Source organism: Accipiter gentilis, chromosome 13 (assembly GCF_929443795.1).
Source record: "Accipiter gentilis chromosome 13, bAccGen1.1, whole genome shotgun sequence".
NCBI lineage: Eukaryota > Metazoa > Chordata > Aves > Accipitriformes > Accipitridae > Astur > Astur gentilis.
The window spans coordinates 33,291,607-33,308,850 of NC_064892.1; the positions used below are offsets into that span (position 1 = coordinate 33,291,607).

The 17,244-nt window shown below is 45.6% G+C and overlaps 1 long non-coding RNA gene across 2 annotated transcripts; it reads left to right on the forward strand.

Moving 5' to 3' along the window:
- The first annotated feature begins 10,463 nt into the window (after positions 1–10,463).
- Positions 10,464–13,899, forward strand: LOC126045165 (uncharacterized). Of its 2 annotated transcripts, XR_007507942.1 has the most exons (4): positions 10,464–10,915; positions 10,995–11,155; positions 12,117–12,245; positions 13,456–13,899. It is a non-coding gene; the product is annotated as an uncharacterized LOC126045165 (long non-coding RNA). The 2 variants fall into 2 exon arrangements; XR_007507941.1 differs by having other exon boundaries at positions 10,464–11,155.
- The last annotated feature ends 3,345 nt before the right edge of the window (positions 13,900–17,244 follow it).

The following is a 17,244-nucleotide window of genomic DNA, read 5'->3' on the forward strand; positions in this document are numbered from 1 at the left end:
GAGTGGTCTGGTAGCACGTGCAGTAGGAGTTATATCGTGGTCTCTCGAAATGTGAGTCTGGGGCACAAGACGACAGAAGACAGGGAGAAGGTCATTGCCATGGGAGAAAGCTTTTCTGTTGAAGCATTTGGGTGACAATGTAAGCACATTGTAAGAGGCTACAGGAAGGTTAAAGCAAAGGTATTCATGGTTTTATTTGTAAGTCTAAAACCAAGGCTTTTTTTTTTTTTATATATATATATATGCAGGCTCATTTTTAATTTGACCCCTGGCATTCAAAGATTCATAGGGCTTGGCCCTTGTTTGTTGGATGAAAACTGGGACTGGAGTAGGTTTTAAAAGCATTTTCATACGGTGACTCTGCTGTGAAACTAAAGCAAACTATCACTCAAGACCAATTTTTCTAAGTTTTTTTTTTCTCCACAATGGAATGGATTCAGGTAAATATATATCTAATTAGAAGACCAATACCCAAACATTTAGGTGGTTATCTTCCAGCGATATGAAACCCAGTTGGAAATACTCAGTTCCAAATTTATGACTAGTGAGAACCTAATTAGATTATTCCCTCTCTTCAGGAGTGGATGAACATTCCCAGTTATCAAGATATACATGGTCTGACTCACCAGAGCGGGATGGCCAAATTTCTGAGCTGCATACCAAAATACACAAACAGCTGAGAGCTATCAGTCGTCCCATCTGTCAGAGGGCTGTGGGAAGGGAAGACCCAGGAGCAGGAGCTTCGCAGAGGTCCCACCACCACGCTGCCTGGGGCTGAGCATGCGGTGGGCGCCTGGGGTTACCAGTGGCGTTGGCCAGAGCTGTCCTCCTTGCCCACCTTCTCTCTCAGCTGGGGAAACAAATTCCGCCACAGCCTTGGTGCTCCACCAGCCCCAGCCACTGGTCACTTGACATAACCTCAGGGGAAGAGCTGCACTTAAACTCTTTGCAGTCACGTGTCGCTTAAAAGCAACAAGACGCCCCTTCATCCCCCAGCGTGAACTATCATTAATAGCGCAGGTTCTTTAACATGACAGGTTATGGCACATGAGAGCTTTACGCAGCCATGGATTACCCAGCCCAAGAGTAAAGGCAAATATACAGAATATATGTAGATTTGGCTCTAAGAACACAAATTCTGAGTATATCGGCAGGGGGAGAAGAAGCCAGTAGAAGTTCTGACTGTAGAGTAGCAGTCTCTCCGCTGGTCGATGCCGACAGTATGGTGTGGTGCCAGCTGGGCTGAACTGCTTCAAACTCCAGAAAGGCTGGTGTGGGACCTTGCTGGGCACCTCCACAGCCGCAGGGCTCGCCATGCGATCTGCATGACCAACTTGCTGTAACTAGGTACAAACTGCTCGGGATGCCTTGCGATTGCTATTGGAGTCCTTGCTTGCTCTTGGAAGGGTCGTATTTCTGTTTTGCGTGCAACTATACAATGCAGCCAGCAGTCAGACAGGCTGTGTTCATGTCACATAGACGTACGAATCCAGGCCTCCCCTTGACAAAGTGCAGTCTGTTGTGCTGGTGATGGAGGTCACAAGCAGCAAAAATCTGCAGTGCTACATCTAAACACTTCATTTCCAGCCGTGCACACAACGCAAGTTCCCACTGTTCATCTTGATAGGTGGTTTCTGTCTGAAATGCTACATTTGTGCATGGATCTGTAATAAGGCAGAGTTGCTATGGCCTTTCTAACAGTTGCCAGGTCTGCTGAAGAACAGTGAGAAGATTACATTTTCCTCTGAATTCAGTAGAGGTCTCCAAACAGTACTTGTGTGAGTATAAGGAGAGTCAAGCCCAGGAAGCCTGTAATTATCAGCTAAATAAATAATTTAATTAATACAAACTCTGGCTAGATCCCAGTCTGACTTGGCAGTTTTATTCTGTTTCGGGGAGGTATAAAACAGTGCCAAAGCCCCCAGATCTAGCCTTTAGGGATTCTTCTTTTGTAAGAAAGTCCAGGTGTCATGGAGAGGGGAAGACCTAGCCCTGCAGGTTAGCAAAATGCTTCAGAAACAAATATGAACTGACCCAACTGAATCTTTTTTTCCCCCTTTAGTTTCTCAAAAGCTCGGCTCTGTTCCTCACCCCAATCTCCCATCTTTTTTTTTTTCATCTTTACATACCTCTAAATTTCCTGCCTTTTGGCTGGGACCAGGCGTCCAAGAGCCAAACACTGTTATAGCTGTTTTTGTGTTGGTTCCAGCCCAATTGGAAGCAGGAAATACTAAAATTCTCCTGGGTAATCCTCTTCTCTGGAGACTTGCAGTCCAATTTTGCAGATTCATGAGTGTTACGTGCTTTAGGCAAAGTTCAGAGAAGCAACCAAAGCCAATTGCTACAGATACGTAGACATGAGACACACAGGGAAGGCAGAGAGTTTTGTATGCCTGTAACATCCCTTGTTTTCCTGGCGCTTGCTTGCACCAAACTACTGCAGAGTCTGTTTAGGGCTGAGTCCTAAATCATACTGTTTCTGCACACCTCCAGAACTTGGCCTGCACAACTTATTTTCTGAGGGTTCGGGTTCAGGCTGAAGCCAGCAGAAGAGCCGTTTCAGGACCTGAAAGCAGAGACAAGAATAATGCAAGCAGACTGCATCATCCTCCCTTCAGTTCTCATCTTTGCTCCTGGAGCTTTTCCTCTTTTGTGACGCCGGTGATGCTGTGTTGCATTACACCTCCCTGCCAGTAATGCTGTGTGACAGACATGCCCAGCATGGCACAAGTGGCTGGAGACACCGTTGGTACTGTACACGGTGGCAATGTCGAGAATTCAGGATTCGGTCATCGTATGAAGGGCCAACTGGGCAGAAACCTCCAACTGCCCGGCACCCAAACAGCCTTTGCACTAGCTGTGGTGGGGATGGGACATACTGGCACTGCTGGAGCCCCCCTGGACCTCTTCTTTTCTGGGGCCAGACAGCAAATTTAAACTGGTTTGTTCTGGGAGGAACACTTAGAGTTGATGGTCCTGCAAATGCAGTTCCTCTCCACGGTGAACTTGAGCTCAGCTCTGCTGATGGCAAGCATGTTTAGAGCAGCTACAATGCAATGGCACTACTATGTAATAGAAATTTCTACTGGCAGTGAAAAAATAAAATCCTTTTGAGAAAGGAGAAAAAAACAGACTGAGAATAATCTGGGGAGCTGTTGGAGGAATGGGAAGGGATGAGTGCTGACTTCTCCTCATATCAATGTGATTTTTATCACTAGTGCACAAATAATCCCACATGATACCCCTGTCCTCACTGTGTGCTCAGCAAACAGCATGGACATACAAAGATTTATGGACATCAGCCGCTGTCAGAGAACCAGGGAGATTTGCTTCATGAGGCCTGTTTCTGGGGGAAAAAACCTGAGCATGTGTTTCTTTGCTTGCTCTGGAGCCGATCAGAAGATACTTGTTTAATAAGACTATTATTTTGTATTGTTTGCATGACATTAGCACGACATTAGCGCCCATTGAAACTGGAGACCCATTTTAAGTGGCACCGTACCCAAGCACAGTAAGAGACGGTAGTCGCTATGCTTATCAGCTGAACAGACAAGATGTGGTATGTCCCCTTTCCAAATGGGGAATTGATACACATAAACGATGAAGTAATCTGCCCCACAGATATTCAATATACAAACACGAGCATGACAGCCAGCTGCAATACTAAACCATGGTAAGAGGTTTAACAACACAGAAAACAATAGGCATTGTATACTGTAGGCTTATAAAATAGAACTGGATGAAAAAAGGTTCTTTTCTCCCCTGAGAAATGACAGATTTTTGTCAAACACAATTTGGCTGAAAACTGGAATATGTGCTGATTGGAATATCTTTTGTTTGGTAGCCTTCATTTATTTTAAGGCAAAATGCAAAAGCAGACACCTCTCAGGGAGAATTTGTCTTTCACCATAAAAAGAAGAACAATTTTCAATGAAAATTTGCTTCGATGAAAAATTTGCAGCCAGCTCTGATGCAAAGCACCTTATGGTAGGTGCTTCCTTTCTGTTTGCTCTTGCATCCAGCTCCGTAGTTCTGCACTGCGTTGGCCTTTACTCGAATACCACCTTCTGCTCCTAATATACTGCTGCCAGCTCCAGCAGCTCGAGCATAAATCTCCCTGAATTTGAGGGTTGGGGTGTTGTAGGAGAGGAGGAGGAGGTGGAGAAGGGAGAGACTAGCCGGGGACAAGGCGAAATTCAAATCGTAGTTTTAGAAGGCAGGTGTCCAGCTTTGGTTAACAAATTAAAAAGGAAATGAAGTTTTAGCTGCTGCGGTCGTGCAGAAAAGCTAGAAAACGCGAAGCTCACAGGCTCAGAAAACGCTCAGCCACGGACAAGGATTCCCAATTTTCCGCTTTGTTTGTAATGCTGGGGGTTGAGGGCCCTGAAGGGGCCAGGTGCACCACAGCTTGCCATGGGCGTGCAGGGTGGGAGCTTCTGCCAGCATCTCTTGCTGCCTGCCCCACCGTGTGCCGGGGCACTGCCGGCAGCCGGCTGACCCACAGCCTCCCAAAAACTGGGCCCCGCACACCAACCCTGGCGAGGAGGAGGAAGGAACAGTCGGTTTGTGCCGCTGCTGAAGCTGACTGGAGACCCTTCGGTGACTTCTCTTCCGTCCGACTGGCTGCAGAGGTGGAAACGCCGTGAGAAGAAGGACCTCGCAAGGACCCCGCGCGGGCTTTGGGCTGGAGATGCTCTGTTGCAGTAACGCTGGTTGCAAGCAACAGGCGCAGCAATTGCGTCGCCATCTCTTTCTGGACTGTGAGGGATACTTATATCCATATGGTATGGGGCTACTCGTGCCCAAATGCTGCATGCTGGTTTTGCGAGCCTTAAATGCCATCTTCCTCTTCCAGCGTGAGCCATCTTTGCAAATTTTCTTCCTGCCTGGACCTCCTTTCTGTTCGAAAAGCAGGGTTCATTTTCTCCCTGTGAAAATTCCTCTACAGTAATAAGGCAGGAAAGATTGTTTTTCCTTATCTCAAGTAGTCGTCTCCCCACTCTGAACCACGAACTTCAGCCACGTTGGTCTCTTTCTGGGAGGCTTTTGGTGCAGGACCAATCGCCATGAGTCTAAAGAGTATGTTGAATGATCTCAACTGCTTTCAGCATGTCCGTTGTGCGGGAACGTGGGTGCTAAGGAGGGGTTCGGTGCAGTTTTCGGATCCCCAGGCTGCCTGCGAGGTGCTGGGGAAGACAGAGGCGGACTTCAGCTGCCGAAGCAATAACTTCGGGGACAGCTGGCAGGAACAGAAGCAGAACAGAAGTAAGAGGGCAGAGGGGCGTTGAGAAGCTAAGTGGAACTGAATAAGCAGAGATTATTTATTGCAGGAAAACAAGAGCTTGTTCAGACGGTCCAAGCAAGGCGCTTCCCAGCAGAGCTGTGGGGAAAGGCTGAGAAAAGCTGCCCTGGAAATGTGCACCTCCCAGGACCAGACCTACCCGTCAGGAAGGCTGGTATGAACTTCTGGGAGTGCAGGGGAATAAGCCTTTCCCTAAATTCCATTACAGAGGTAGTAGTAGTACTACTACTAGTAGTAGTAGTAATAGTAGTGTGGAGTCATGCCTAGCATCTATATTCATCCTAGTCTGAAACAATGCTTCTGTGAAAAAACTCACATGCCAACATGCTTAAAATGGTGGACAATTGTCATGGTTTAAGCTTTTTTTTTTGTGGTTTGACTTCTAGTCTGAGGTACGTGACACTAGACCCCACCTACAATGCTGCTGAAAAATTTTTCCTCTGTTGAAAAATGGTATCGCTTAATTCTCAAGAACTACTGAGCTACTATCATATGTATCAAGATATGTAGACCAAATGCTCTTTATCAAAATAATTTTACAAGTTCTACTATATTAGAAGGTTATTTAAATCGCAGCTAATACCAGATGTTCTGTGACATAAACACCATAAAAAAATACGTTCAGATATTTTTCTCTTCTTTGCCTGTTACTTTGAGAAGTATACCATGGAGTAACGAAAAGGTTATGCCAAGCATTTAAGAGAAAATTCTCAGCTTCAAATACTATATAAAAATGGAAACATAAACACAGTTTTTAGAAAGATGTGTCTCCAGGGGGCAGACTGGGTGGCCCTAATGGTAAGAAATGCCTCATTGCACAGGGTATCTTTCACATACAGTTACTTGGAGGACAACACACATTGTTTGTAAATTAATTCCGTAGCAGAAAATGGGTTGAAAGGGTGAAAACCACAAAAATGTGGGGAAAAATGTTTGCAGATCTGCCCATATCTTTTGAAGTAAAATCAGCTGAATAGTTATGGTAGCATGAAGCCTTGTTTGGCTGGAAAAGGCCAGCACGTATATATTAATGGAAATTCTTAGCATCTCTGTCTCTGCATCGTTTGTTTGTATTATGCTGGTTTTTATTTTTCCAGTTTCCAGCACTGAGTTGTACAAAGACCCTTCTCTTCTCACTGGAGTGTTGGGTGAGTGAAGAACATGCCATTGGGACAGGATGCTCTCTAACATGAGAGATTAGCAGGTACCCTATTCGCAACAAACAGAGTACATATTCCCTGCATGAACGCTTCTAAGCAACTATTGAAAATTAAGTACAGTGATTCTCAGAAAGGAGGAAAAATTATTTTTATAAGGTTTGATGTCAGACACCACTTGTCTGTTGTGAAGGAATTTATTTTGGAGCAGTCATCTTAGCTCATAAGTTATTCTTGATATGAATGCACTCCTGCAAAGGTTGTCAGTACAACCTCCTTGACTGATCTGCAAAACCTTCTACATTCTGGATTGTCATTTAAGTTAGTGGGTACTTGATGCTCAAAAGGACTATATATGGAACCGGAATGCGTGTAAGCAACCAATACAGATACACTTAACATTGAATCCCACTGAACTGGCCCCACTGAAATGGCCACTAAGCCAAGACCATCTGTGTATCACTTACTAGGCGGTGGGAGAGATTGAAGCATTTTTATTAAGTGTTTATCAAAGCATGATACAGACCATCTGCATCATGTTATCACCTATTGTCCGTTTGTGGCCAAAAAGGTATACCTAATACCAAATGTCTCTTTTTTTCTTTCAATAATTTTAGGATGGCTAACATTTACATTTCTTCCAATCTCAGAGCACTGCGTTTTTGCTATACTTTTCTAACTGCCTGTATGCTTCTTAAGTTCGTATCCATCAGCTGGTGATAAAAACAGTCTGTACTTTCTCTGCTTATTTTGCTTGTGGAGATACTTCTAAGTACCCACATAGAAGCTTTATTTTTGTCCTTACTATTTTGTTTTGCAAAAGCTACCATACAAGCACCAGCTTAGATTCAGGAGAGAGCGTACACACACACACACACGCACACACACATATATATGTGTATAAAAAACCCTGTACAAACCATGCCGATTACAACTAAATTGTAAATAGCTCTTCCAGCAGGGAATCCCCCAACTCTGCATGACTCTGTACTACAAAAGTAGCAGATGAGTCAGATTTCCCAGTAAACAGGACCAGAAAGCAACGGCAGTGAGGAAAAGCGACAGACACAACGAGACTTGTCATGACAAGGCTGTCGTTACCTTTTTCGTCTGTCAAGTACGTATTAATGAAGGGTTCCTCAGTTACTGAGTTATTACTTAAGGGACCAGAGGTAAATCAGAGAGGCTACAACTGTTTTCCACGCGAACAGGGGACTTTGAGCATTTTCTGAGCTGTTAATTCACTAAAATGCTCTAGCAGGGAGTTAAAGTTTCACGCATTACATCAGCAGAAGAAAAGCTGACGCTGGCTGGTCAGTTCTCTGGGGGATCCTCATTCTGGGAGCTCGTGACCCTTTCGTGGCTGTGCGATGCATCGCACACCTGGGACACCACGGCCTGACCCTTCCGTACAGGTAAAGAGGTACCAGTTAGGGCTGTTTGAGAAACTGGGTTTTCGATTGGCCACCAAGGTCTCTCTAAAAGAATAAAATCAGGCAACAGAACTGGTTTAGCTTCACCTGGCTTTTCCTCCCAGTTTTTCTAGCTGAAGTAAAAACCTGAGTGTGGTTTGGAGTGAGTGGAATATCTCGTATCAGAAGAAATGACATTTTCCCCTTTCTGATGCTAATGAGCAAATCAAAGGAGAAAAAGGACTTGATGTGAAAAACAGGCTGCAAAACAGGGGAAATGTGCCTCTTTTATCCGACGGTCCAATGGCCACGGCATGCACCCACCTCCAGTCCTGTTCTACTGAGAAGCTTCAACCCAGATCTTCACCTTCCCAGGCTGTGCCCTCCCGACTAGGTGACACAGGTGGGACATGGAGCATCTCCTGCTGGCACCAGTCTCCTCCACACAGTGCCGTGGGGACTAAATCACACCTATGCCCCCTGCTACATGGGACACCTGGTTTCTGTACCCCACTCCACCAAGCATTTGACCATTTACGTATGGCAGAACAGCATCAAGAAGAGAGATTGAGATTCACCCACAACCCCAGGAAGGCGTGTGGGGTCTGTCTGAGGCATACACAAGCCACACACGAGTAAGGGGCTCAATGAATAGAATTTGGATGCTAAATTGCTCCTGAAAAAAACGGTACAGCTCCTGTTGCAGTATTATACTAAATCTTTCAAGTACATAGGTGCAGCAAGACTTGGAAGGTAATCTTGGAGTTGATTCATATTTTAAACCCATGACAACCCAAGAATTGAGGCAAAAGATATTATTAGGCTGGCAGAAAAGGGAAACATGGGAACTCTAAGTATGGTGGCTGGCAAATATTTTTTTAGATGCTGGTGGGAGGACTTTCGGGGGAAAACAGCGAGGCAGGGGTAAAGACGCTGACTGAGTGACACCTGAGACAACAGCTGTATATGACAGTTGTAATAATTATAGATGGGAAGAGAAGAAACCAGGGAGAAGGGAAGGGGGGCGGGCAGAGAAGGGGTATTTACAGAAACCCTCTGCTATTTCAAATAAGAGTTTGGACATAGGAGGGGATACCTATTCCTCAGTAATCCTGAATTACGTCTCCAATTTACATGTGCATTAGATCTGCCAGTCTGTCCCTTGCTGCCTGAAGCCCTGATCTATGGTTAATAATCCTTACGCGGTGTTTTAAAAAGTAGGAGTAAAGAGTTCATATTAAATTAAAGTGAAAAATAACCTGAATTCCTACTTCCCTTACAGAAGTGCAAAGAATTGTACTGATTATAAAAACTAAATGGAAGGTTGCAGCCCTCAAAAGGCAAGGTATGGATTGTGCGCAGAAACTGCTTGCATTTTGCTGAAGCTGACTTTTAAAGCAGTTTAATTAAAATGGGTTGCTTCTGTCCATTCTGCTCAGGCAGCTCGTCTGGTGCAGCTCCAACCATTAAAGAATCAGCTACAACGAAGCCAGCAACAAACCGAAGCGAGACCCGCTCCGAGTTAAGGAAATGTTTTTTAAAACGCACCCTTGGTATCGATAACGCATAGCTGCTGGCTGCCTGCGCGCTCCGCTTCCCTGCCCGCAGCCGGGGGCACGGCTCCGACCTGGGATGCTTGCTGGGAGCTGGGCTTTTCCCTTTGGTTTGGGGGCTAATGAACGCGGCCGGGAGCAGCAGGCAGAGCTCGCGGGGCCCGAACTCAGTGCTTCGGTGGCAAAGCGAACGAGGCACTCATTTTGAAAAAAATGGCTTTAAATCCCATTTATTTTTGACCCTCGCTGTCTCTTAATAGCTTGCGACTCTGTTCAGGATCTGTGATTTCTGCAGAAAGCGGTGCTGTGGGAGAGGTTTCTTCATTTATCAGCCTGTTTTACAATCTTTTGCTTCACTTCTAAGGCAGACAGATTGATGGAATAACTACTGTACGGCGGTGCCACAGTTGTAGAAGTGCACGTTCTGTTACAGTTTGGTGTGGTTTTGTTTTCACACACTGGCTATTTTTTTGTTGAAGTAACTCTTTTTTTCCTAATACCTCCAGCCACAAAGTAGTTTCATCTCAGCAGATGTCTTAAGCATAGTTCAGCTGCATCAGCAGATATTCCAGCGATGGTATTGCTCCCCTGTGACTCTCAACAGGGATTTTATTTAATTTTTTTTTATTTAAGTGCTGGCAACATGGTTTATTTATAACAAGGACCATATTTCAAGAGCATTTTCTATATCCATATCTATTTCTTCAATCTTTATCTCAGTAAATAGAACTTTGTATTCACATTTAGAATTTTCTTTTTCTCCCCCTCCCTGTACTTCCTGCTCTTCAAACAGCAGCATGGCTAAGAAACATTTGGTGAAAGTGCTGTTTGACCAGTATTATAGTCTAGAGCAGACTCAGCGGCACTATGCAAACATTTTCTTTACAGCATTAGTTCTTTCACCTACCAGATATATCAAGCTAAAAGTTCGTAGCACTGCTTTTTTCCCTCATGTGTGTTTCAATCTTTCTGACATCTGGAAAAAGTGGGTTTTGACTTGGTCCTTCCTGCATAACTTCTGTTTAAACTCGATTCACAAAAAAGATATAGTGTTTGCCTAGGGTTTGGGTGATTAAGACCATTTCTCCTTTGTCTGGCAGCGCTACAACTCTTTGGTAGAAGGAGCCCCAAAAGAACTACTCTGGGAATTGTCACATTTTATGATGTATGAGCTTCTTTTTCTTTTTAATTTTACCACAAGAAAAGAAGGAGCAGTCTCCCATCTGCACGGATCTCCTCAGCCCTACCGAAGGTTGAGGCTCGGAGCCGGTTAACCATTAAAATGAAAGGCCAAAATCCTGCAGAGTCCTCTCAGGCGAAGCTCCCATCTGCTTTGGTAGGCGCTTTGCTTGATTAAACACGGAGGGCCAAACCCTTAACAGACGAACAACCAGGCTTTGTTGGAGGATGGCCCCCGCTCCATGGACTGGGGCTGGGACTGGGTCCTTCCCCTGAGAGTGGGACCAGAGCACTGCTAACGCAACTGCCGGGGTACGGTTACAGCTGGCACCTTTTTGTCTCCTTTTAAAAGGAGATTTTTCTCTAAAGTCAGTGATTCTCACGCTTGCAGACCCGCTGGCTGGGCCCCATCCCCATTTCCTCCAGATGCCCCTCCTGAGCAGAAGCGGAGCAAGGACCAGCCACTTCTGTGCTCCCAGAAGACCGGCTAGTCTTCACCATAAATTCCGATCCAGGAGAGCCATCTACATCATCATCAGTCTGGCAGCTAGGGTAGGACCTTATGCTGGAAGTTTCCACTGGCATAAAAAGATCAGAGTGGGAGGCTTCCAGCTCCTGCACCTTGGCCATAGGCAAAGGGGAAGATGATTGAGCTAAACAAAATCTGTCTGTAGGGTAAGCTGTCTTGGAAATGAGGTCTGGTGGGATCCTGCCTCCTGATAGCTGCTGAATGATGGCTCCATATTTCCAGCCCCTTTGGCTACGGGAAAGCGATAGCCCATAGTGCTAAACTGTTAGCAGGGTCCTTAGCATGGGTTTGACTTAGGTCAGCTGTCACCCTCTGGTCCTGACTGGTGGGTCCTGGGTTAGCACAGGGGAGGAGAAACTCCAAGTGAGCCGTTCGGTGGTGGCCATCCCATTTTGGAGAGTAAGCAAAGTTGGTAATACAGCTGTGGGCTGTTCACAGCCTGCTGCCTTCAGGGTCAGAGACTGGTCCTTGGCATGTTTAATTTACTATTATATTTACTCGCATAGACTTCGGTGTCCCTTACTATTTCTGTTATGGACATAGAAAAACATGAAAGAAGATGCTATGAACGTCCCAGAAATCTGCTTTAAAGTCTTCTTCACTATCCATTGCTTGAAGGAATACTCATTTACTGTGTTCATCTGAAGATGGGACTGTTTGAAAATGCTGGTCAAAAGAATAATGTTTTTCCCTTCCCGCTCTCAGCACTAGATCCTGTCATGATTAATAAAGCCATTTAAAGAACATTTTCCATTTCTCTTTCCCAGCTGCCCTACCTTGCCCTGACCTCAAATTAGTTAAATGAAATGGTGACCTTCCTGAATGTGCCTTCTCTTTCCATGCTGTAATCCCAGGCTCTGTTTTGTCCAACTTAAAACATTGTTATAAGGATTAACTGTCCATCTCCAGCTCTGCTTTCACACCATCCCATGGCAACCTTGCTTTACAACCCCTGTCATTCACAACTCTCTTGTATTTTCACAGGAGCACCGCTGTGGATGGTACAAATGGAAAGAAGAAAGAACTTCTCCTCCCTGTTGTCCGTAATCACAAAACTCAGTCTGACCATTCAGCTGCAAAAATCTTCAGAGCAGGGCCCTGTTTTCATTCCTGGTAATGTTACTTGTGCAATGGAGAAATAATCAAACCTCTTTCTTTCATGCACATTTCTAAAATATCTGGGACAGATCTGTTTATAAATAGTACTGAAATGTGCATTAGTTTATCCACCCTTCGTAACCTACTGTTGTGGTTTAACCCAGCAGGCAGCTAAACCCCACGCAGCCGCTCGCTCACTCCCTGCCCCAGTGGGCTGGGGGAGAGAATGGGAAAATAAGGTAGAACTCATGGGTTGAGATAAAGACAGTTTAATAGGACAGAAAAGGCAGGGAAATTAATAATAATGATAAGGGGATACACAAAACAAGTGATGCACAGTGCAATTGCTCACCACCCGCTGACCGATGCTCAGCCAGTCCCTGAGCAGCGGGCTGCCATCCCCTGGCCAACTTCCCCCAGTTTATATACTGGGCATGACGTCATATGGTCTGGGATACCCCTTTGGCCAGTTTGGGTCACTGTCCTGGCTGTGTCCCCTCCCGACTCCTTGTGCCCCTCTAACCTCCTCGCCGGCAGGGCAGTATGAGAAGCTGAAAAGTCCTTGACTTGGTGTAAGCACTGCTCAGCAACAGCTAAAACATCGGTGTGTTATCAACACTATTCTCATCCTAAATCCAGTACGCAGCACTATACCAGCTGCTAGGAAGAAAATTAACTTTATCCCAGCCAAAACCAGGACACTTTCTTACAGTCACAGGGAAGGTTTGTTGGGGGAAATGTGTGGTTACACACTGGGGGAAAGACATGGTTACACCACCTCTTAACTGGTGATTTGGGTCATAGCAGTAGTTATAAAAAGGAAAGGGATCGCGGCTGTTGTATTTCCCTAGCGAAGGACCTTTCCCCATCCTGACCCCCAGCACTGTGCTCAGAGGCTCGGGGCTGCCTGCGCACACGCTGCGCTTGGGCTGTTGGCACGTGCCTCCTGCCCTTGCGCTGCCGTGACTCCTCTGGGAAGGACTGTACGTACCTTCGAGCCTTTCCAGCCTGGTGCGGTGACTGCAAGGACAGACGGCTAGGGAGAAACTTTGGACCTGCCTGCACCGCAGGTAGCCTTGCCCTTGGGTGGTCCTGTAAACCCTGGCCAGGGATTAAGTGCCTCCCAGGGAGTAACGGGGGGATTTCGGCAGCGCGGCGGGTGAGGTGTTGCTCCAGGTGTGTGATGAAGGCTCCCGGCTGCCTCAGCCTCAGCCCTTCCCTTCAGGTCTCGGTGCAGCAGTGCTGGTGGAGCCATTCGGGATGTCAAGATGACGGCGCTTACTTCACCCGATTGAAGCTGTCAGGCTCTTAGCAATGGTGACAACTGAGCTGGAGATGGCAGCAGACCCTTATCATGAAAAAGGAGGCCTACGGTTTCAAACTGTCTGTTGAAATTGTCTGTTCCCAGAATGTCCAAGGTGCCTTTTCTGAATGGAGGCACTGCTGTTTCAGGTCCCCTTCCTGCCGTCTTGATTATACAGCCCTGACACCCAAAGCCACATTCATGCCGACCTACACACAGAAAGCCTCCTCTGATCCTGTGAAACTCTCTCTGGAGTCTCCGAGTCTCTGTCCGAGCCTCCTCCCCCTTTGGCACTCTGTGCTCCGTAGCATCTGGAGCCTGTTGAACTTTGGGGGAGGTCAGCACCTCCACCTTGTCATGGGAGGCCATCGGAGAAACAATCCACTTTCCTTGTTCTTCTGAAAATGGGAGGGGGGGGGGGGGCAAATTTGCGTTGTTACTATTTCACCAAGTAGTAGTAGAATTGCCACCTACCTGCACGCCTCAAACATATGGGCTATGCCTAAACTGAGAAGGCTATACATTTTTACGTCTTGAAAGTGGCAATCCTTTTCCCCCAATTCTAAACTTGATCAGCAACTTCCCATTAAATACATGTGTTTCACTCTCATTTGGTTCTTTTCTCCCCTTGTCCTGTTTCTTCTTCATGTTGGGACAAGTTCAGCTCTAACAGATGCAAGTTTACCTCCTTTGAATTAAAAGCCACATTTATTTTCATTTTTCCTTTGCTGGACTGTCCCATCTTTCACTTGGAAACTTATCAGCTTATGTTCTCCATAAAATGATATAAGCACAGGATAATTCCAGAAACAGGAGTTTCTCCAATTTTTAAAATAATTTGGCCTCCTAACGTGTTCAAATGTGTATGTAGCGGGAGAGGGGAAATTTAAGGCAGTGGCATGTTACACCACAGTAACAAAGAATTTCATCAGGTTGTATAATACTGCATTTCCATTCTTTCCCCTAGCATCCTTGCAAAGATGTGGCATTCATTTAAAAAATATATTTAGCAACAAAATCCAGACCAATTAAACAAGGCTCAGCAGTGTCTGTCTAGGATCACAACTGAAAGTTGCTTTTTAGTTCATTTAATCGAGAAGGCTTTAAAGCACAATAGTTGTTTGCAGGAAAAGAAAGGAAATAAAAAGTTGCAAAGAAATATAACTGATGTGATAATTTAAAAAAAATCCCTAAGTAACAATATTGAACTTTTTTTTCTGCTGACAAAACAAGGTTCTGAAAGTCATGTGGAAAAAGTTATTTCATTTGAAGACCTTTTAGCCAAAAAAACATATGCCGCTCTCAGTGCAGCCTAATAACTGAGCTTTTTAGGAGACTAGCTGTCCTAGAGAGGCTTCACAGCCTGATGTCAGTTGTTTGGTTGCTTCCAGCAAGCTCAAAGTGCAGCCATGGTGAAGGGTGAGCATTGCAGCCCTGTGTCAGCCCAGGAGGTGAGGTTTGTTGGTAAGTGCTGGTGCCCTGGAAGAGGACAGCGTTTCTGGTGAATGCAAGAAAAGCACATGGGGCCATATCTGTAATAAGGTTGTTGGCACCTTGGTAGGTTTTAGGTGACTAAAATCTGTGATTCCTCAGACTCACTTTCTCAGCAGGTTCCTCATCTGGCCGTCTCCTTTTTGGTCCCAGAAAGCCTCTAGATGCCAACAGAATCACGTAGTCTTTGGGCTGCACCATGTTCCCAACTGTCAGAGAAGTATTTCTCGTGGTTACCTGAGGGGTGTGATTGCAGCGGCATGCTCCATGCACAGCAAACATGAGACAAGAGCATGCTCAGCATCATCAGTCCTTGCCTCATTTCAAAAAACCCCAAAACAACCTCAGTGCCTTTACATATTAGGCTGTGAGTTAGGTGCTATGACTAAGGAGCAGGAAAGCTGGGTACACCACCCTCATCAGCCCGAGGGCCCTCAAAACCACATTTACTACTGAACTGGGGAGTACCTTGAATCATGCCCTTGCAAATAAGGTTGTGTGGGAGGGCTCTTCCAACCCTTCCTACTGAAGTGGTGTTATGGTGTTGCAAATAATGTGGGATTCATATGGCTGGAATGAAAACCAAGAGGGAAGATGACTCAGGCTGCTCGGGGTCAGGGTGTTCAGCTGCTGCGGTGCACCCCGGGGCTGGTTTGCGCTCCAAGGACCGCTCATAAATTTTTGTTCAAATAGACCCTGGATTAAAAAAGAAATAGTCATGAGAGCCTGTCTGCTAGGTTACAAAGTCATATGTTCTTCTGTTCTGGACGAAGCTTTTGCTGGTTTTGTTGTGTATATGCTGATGGGGGAGAATAGCTCTTGGAGACCAATTTCATGGCAGGAAGAGAGGGGAGAAGTGGGTGGACTTCAGATGGAGGTGAGAAGGGAGCCTGGTCTTCTGCTTCCCAAGTGAATGCATAGTCACTGGGATGTTTTTTTTATTTTTTTTTTTTTTTAAGTATTTTCACTATAAAATACTGCCATTATTAAAAGAGTCAGCATGGGCCTGCTTTTCTAGGTAACTTTGGCAGATCCCACGGAGCGCACTGCAAGCACTGGGCAGCTGGAGGCACCTCCTGCATTTGGTGCAGAAGCTCCAAAGTGAGGCAGGCGTCCAGACACATCATTGTGGCTCATGGTTCCTATTGGTGACTGTGGAGTGCAAGGTTTGGGGTTTGGGGGAGTGTTTTTAGCTGATTTTTCTGAAGCTACAACTCTGCCCTTGTTGAACCATTCTGCGTCTTGGATTCTGTGCTGGTGACCCATCTTTGACTCAACCTGGCCTTCAATGAGAGCCTTTGAGCAGCTGTGTGAATCCCACTGCTAAACGCAATGTGCTGCGCCATCTACTTTTCTTAACCAGCCAAGTGTCCAGCATTGTCACTGCTTGGTAACTAATGCATAAAATTTTGACTTTACACAATGCAGTGCAATACATTTGGCTCCACAATTTGAAAAGGGTCTGCCCTTTGTCTCTCTTTATCTGTATTATCTGACATTGAGTTATGAGCTGCTAATGACCCAGAGATAATGAAAGTCATGTCTCAGAGAGCTCACAGTCTGAAACACTGATGCAAGAAGACAGGAGAACCACTCAAGAAATCCAGCGGGAAGAATAATCTGTGGCTTTGAGCATAATATATATTTTAATTACTGTTTGTTTGGCACTCTGGTAGGGAATATGGAAGAAAAAAGCTTTTAGGAGAGTTTTCAATGGGCTGACGGCAGTGGTTTCATTTTCTTCAGCTGAATTCCCCTTCCCCCCTTAGTTTTTCTTCTCAGAGTACTGGCACTTTGATAAGTGTTGATGGAAAACACTGTCTTTTATGCTTAATGTGGGTGTGAGTAGAGGGGAGAGTATATTGAAAGTGCTGCATGCAAGTGCCAGAAATGCCTGTGGTTCCCACACTCGAAGGAGCAGAAAAACTCCCCCCAGGAGGCCCAGCAGTGTCAGAGGGTGCAAAGCAAAGGGAAGGTGGGCCGTAGCCCAAGCTTCTGTCTCTTCCCCAGTTCTGACTAATTTGGAGAGCCTAGCGAGGTCATGTAAGTTAGGAGATAAGTGGCCTGGGATCGCCTTCTGAAGATGCTTCTCTCCGGTGTCTTTACAATAAAGCCTTGCAAACTTCGTTTAGGCCAGTGTCCTGTTGGAGCCTGTTGGGCACTTATTCTTCTCAGCTGAAAGAAGAGAATGATTCCTGTCTAAATTATTCAAGATTTACA